Source organism: Thamnophis sirtalis, unplaced genomic scaffold (assembly GCF_051295495.1).
Source record: "Thamnophis sirtalis isolate CommonGarterSnake01/CBP01778 unplaced genomic scaffold, rThaSir2_p1.2 scaffold_3, whole genome shotgun sequence".
NCBI classification, from domain to species: Eukaryota; Metazoa; Chordata; class Lepidosauria; order Squamata; family Natricidae; genus Thamnophis; species Thamnophis sirtalis.
Window position 1 is genome coordinate 7,056,222 of NW_028261383.1, and position 5,477 is coordinate 7,061,698.

The window sequence follows — 5,477 nt, forward strand, 5'->3', positions numbered from 1 at the left end:
CTGTAAAATTGTTTCTTAGGCTGATAGTTATTACCTTCTTTATTGCAGTTACGGGTGTTTTGTATTCTTCCTTTGAATCAATGTGACAATTGCTATTTAAAAGTGAAGGAAATAAACATAGGAAAAGTATAACATTAATCAAATTAAATTCAAACATTATCAGTAAAATAAACCAATTAATAATTGAAATTGTTATACATTCAGGAATAAGACTCTAAACTCTAAATCTATGTGAATGTAGTTATTTTCTCCCTCTATGACTTTTTTCTTGAAAGTAGGTTTGAGCAGTGGAGCTTGGTGTCAAGATCATACTGATGACCCAAACTTGCAACACTTTGGATATATACTGTATACCATTTTTTCTGGAGGTATTAGGTGACTTCATAGTCCTTATGGGACCTCAGAATTCCATTACTCTGTATTGAGTCATAACTATCCTATCATTCTTTCTGGACATGTCCAAAATGTAGTGACCCTGCTACAAGACAGCATCTGGAAGGCTTAACACTGTATGCGAGGACTTGATCACCATAATGAAATGGAAAACAGCCATGAATCAGATTTGTCTCTTATCCAAAGAAGCCATTTGATCCTCTTGTCCCTAGATGGGAAGCTTTCAGCATTCTGCTGTGTGAATGGAAAAATAATCCAAGATAGAAAGTGGCAGGAGGGAATCCCAGAGTCTTCACTGTCTAGCGAGCTGCAGGAGGTGCACATTTTCTGGAAGTACCTAGAGAGCAACTGTCTTTGCCACACCCAAATCTAGGGAAAGGATGGGAGATAATAACCAACAGGGAAGGAAGGAAAGCTAGAGGTCCATTCTCTGGTCTCCCGTCAGTCAGTCAGTCAGTCAGTCAGTCAGTCAGTCGTCAGTCAGTCAGTCAGTCAGTCAGTCAGTCTGTCTGTCTGTCTGTCTGTCTGTCTGTCTATCTATCTATCTATCTATCTATCTATCTATCTATCTATCTATCTATCTATCTATCTATCTATCTATCTATCTAGGCCCTCTCTCTCTACCACCTTAATCATAGCTGGAGCTGTATTTGGAATAAAGTTTCTCTGTGAATTCAGATGTTTAATGGAAGGCATCTCTTTTCGTTTATTTTTCCATGTTTTTTTATTAGTTCCAAGATCAATTCAAAATGTCTTGAGATTTGAGATAAAGTGGCCAAATAAACCAGAGAGGCTTTGTTACTTCCCAGGGCCATGGATTCAATTGATACAGGACCTTTTGCCTGAAATCTGCAATTTTAAAATTGTGGGCCTATATTTCTGCCCAATCCAAGTGTGAGGAGAAAAAAGCTTCCAGCTTTTCCATCTCCCATTACCTAATCAAAGTGGAGGTGAACTGGGCAACGGCTCATGTCCCTGCAGAGAGGGTTCCACATGCCACCTATAGCACATGCGTCGTGCATTCGGCGTCCCAGTCATATATATTTAAAAGAACATGACTAAAAACAGATGCAGAGAAAGCCATTGATAATTTGCATTGGCCTTTTTTGCTTAAAGCTCTGAGTTTCTGTTAGGTTAGTTGCCAGGGCAACAGGGTCAAGATTCCGATCAGTGACAGTTGGCTGCAGCAAATTTTGTGGGAGTGTTAGCCTATAGAAGATACTGTTGGTTTCCTCTCTTCTCTTTGCTGGGAATGCCATTTACTCAGGTGTGATCCCTGTGTATGAATTTCACTCTTGTGATGGCTTAGAGCTCTTGAGCCTTGGAGCTCTTTTGCACATTCCTACTTTGGAAAACATCATTTGCAGAATGAAGTTGCTCTGAATGACTAATTTAAAGAAAAGTTGGCATATGAGATTCTTCACAAATTAAAAAAACTACATGTCTAGGCACAATGCAAGGAATAACTCACCTGTCCTTGCATATAAATAGGCACTTATAATAGCAAAAGGCCAGAGTCCATAACAAACTCGTTATGCTTGCCATACCTCACCCATGTATAGTATGAGAAAACCTCCCATGTGGAACCCATGAAGAATTTGGGTACATGGACTCATTTGAAAGATGCTGAGAAAACACTGAGATGGAGACAAGGTCTTTACTTTTATTGTGGTGGCCAGGGACATATAGTAGCAATGTTCCTTGCCCAGAAAACCAGCCCTAGCCTGTTGGGAAATGGTTCAGGTCTAGGTGGTATCCTAATCAGGGTCAGGTTCTGGCAAGGCAAGCCAAACACCACCCACTCCATCAAAATACTTAGTGGTTTCTGTGCAATTCCTAGTGAGGAAAATGAGCCTGGGTTCTGCTGTTCATTGGCCACACTTAGGAATGATGGAAAACATAGAAATTGTAATTTGATTCAGTGCTGTCTCAGGCAAAGTAAGATTTAGTACATTGTAAGCATCAAAGTGCCTTGGAGATATTCTCCCAATAATTAAGATGAGAAGGAGAGGAAGAAACAATTTTATGGGTTCGACAAAAGTTGTCAAACTCTCTCTATATATACACAGAGAGAGAGGGGGGAGGGAGGGAGGGAGAGAGGGAGAGATTGGCACTTCTATTGAGCACCTCTCTGTGTCTCAAGAACCTTGGTGGAGGTGAGATGATGGGGACACAAGGAAAGAAGGCTTAGGATGCTTCTAGTTTTGATTATCAAGCCAACTCAATTAAAACAGACTTCCTCGGATTATGTCATGGGCTTTTTTTTAGAAAGCTTTCTAGAGGGGGAAATAGGAAAAGATGAAAGGACATTTTATTATGCTTGGTGGACATATAAAAAAGCTTTAAAATTAGTTTCAAATACCTCCATTTAAAGAGAGGATTTAAAAGATAAATATTCAATTTAAGACAGAACATTTCCTTTTAGGATTGATGGAAAATATAGAAAAAGATATGGAAGACTACTTCAATTTATTATTAATGTAGCAATTAATTACTACAGTATATGCACAAAGATAAATTCAGCACTACCTTTCAAGGAGGAATGGCTGGTGAAATTGACAGAACTTGACAAAATGGACAAACTGATTTCTTATCAGAGAAAGGGTAATATCTGCCTTTATTGATGACTGAAACATCCTTAGTGTCTTTTTGTGTAAAAAGTCTACAAAAATCAACTTGTGGTTCATTCTTTTAATGATTGGACAGGATAGATTATAGAAAAAAGAGAGTTTAAAGAGAGGGATTGAAATATAATTGTACTTACAATTGCTGTGAAAAATATTGGGGGTTACTTTTTATATTTCTATAGCTTCATTTATATCATTCTGTTTTTTAAAATCTCTATTTTATTTTCTTGTACTTTTAGCTTTTTCTGTTACTTCTCTGCCCTTTTTTGTGGCTTTTCTTATACTAAATAATTTATATTCTTGTTTATTAGGAGAGTGTCAATCAACTGCTATAAAGACCTCTACGTTTTTGCCATTCAAGAGATCAATCAGCATTTCCAGTTCCTTCCAAATGTCCAGCTGGGTTAGATTCTCCATGACAATTAATTGAAACTTAGACTTCTGTGCTGGATCAGCTGTGGAAGCTAATATTCCTAAATGTAGCTGTAGAAGGCAGAAGGACCTTTTCATTCTCCTACATACACACTTTAATTCCCAAGAATACATTAAGGCAGACGCTTGTCCATCCCAAGGATAAAACACCCAGGCACAAAATAAACAATGTGACATATGCAGTATAATTCAGTGAGACATGTGTAGATCTGTTTCTTCGTGAGAAAAAAAATCACTTCATCAACACATGGCACAACATAGGAGAGCAAGCGCATCAGGAAAAGATTCAGCAGTCCATCTGCATTTGAAAGGCAAAGGACACACTTTTGAACACATTATGTTGTGTGATTTCATTCATTTAAGTACTTAAGTACTTATTTACTGCAGACATTTATCAGAAATAACACAGGTGGAGCTCTTCCAGAGATATTAGCAATGTTTTTTTTTTGAAGTCATTTGCCATTGTCTTTTTCTTAGAGTGCTGAGAGAAGGGCTGTCCTATTGTCACCCAGTTGGTTTTAAGCCCAGGGCAGGACTAGAACTCATAGTCTCCCAATTTTTAGACTGGTGCCTTAACCACTACACCAAACTGCCTCTAGTCATATCCATGCATGTAATATATGACAGGTCAGTTGGATTGCAAATAGATGTACAAGCTTATACATTTTGGACCTGCCTTGGAATGGGTGGGGAGGAGTTAGTATTGTTCCAATGGATTTGTCAGTGTTCAACCAGAGGAATGTCTTTTGGTATTTTTATTCGTTTTTTTAAATGTATTGTCTAGTTTTGTCTCTGTTTAATTTTTTTCTTTGGGATTTTGGATTATAATCATTTGAATAAAATGTAAATGTAACTAAAGAGAAACCTATTTAGGGGATACTCTCTAAACATGCCATTATCTGAAGACAGGGTTCTTTGTAATATTGGACTCAAGAAGGATGATCATCCAACTGTTCATCTAAAATATAATAGATAAAGAAGACATGAACTAAAATAAGATTTCTAGAAAATAATTCTTACAAAATTAGATGATTTAGGATCACACAGATGTGATGTGAGGGATCAATTTGGCATAAACTCCCAGTGAGAGGTTGGAATAACACATATATCTACACATTTTTCTTGTGGACACTTCACTGGGAGATGCAGGTGGACAATTTCCTTATCCAGAAGCCTTTTTTATCTTCTTAAAATGGAGGTTTCCTAAGATATGTCATCCTGAACCCATAAGACATTTTCAAATTTAGCTATTTTATCCAGCTATCCACTAAAATTTGATCTTTACAATAGGAAAAAGCAGGGTTATCTAAAAATTGTAGGTGTATAAAGGGCTTGAATGACACCAGATTTTCTTTATTCAAGACAGAACTGATGTGAAAAAGAATGAAGAAATGGCACGAACAATTTGTATTTCTGTGATTATTTTTATTGAGAACAAAAGAAAAGTAAGTAAGGAAGAAACAGATCATTTCTCCTCTTGCAGACACAAACATGGGCAAAGGAAGTGGCTATCTGCTCATTATGCTTGGTCATTGCACACCTCTTCCTATTTACTGCTACACTGTGAGAAAGAAGTTGCAGAACATTATGGACATATTTGTCGATTTTGTAGGTAGCCAATGTGGTTGTAATCTGAGAGAAGATGTCAGTCTCAGTCCCTTTGAGGATAATGAAAAGGTCCTTTTCCCTTCCACAGCTTTACTTAGGAACTTGGCTATTGATGTGAGATTTCCTCTTCCCCCAACCCTGCTACCTTTTCATAAGGGCCTAAAGATTAACCTCTCACTAGGCTTGGAGCCCTAGTGGGGGAACCGAACAATGGAGGTGGCTGATTGAGTAATAACGGATACCACCACTCTGCCACTGTGAACCCCACTTTCCTCATGTGTCCTTGGTTTTGATATCTGATTTAAACTTTTTATGTTTTAAATGTGTTTGTAACTACAAGGTGTCCAAAGTTGCCCTATGGTAAGATGGATAGACAGACAGACAGACAAAATTATATCACTCAGCTAGATAAAATTG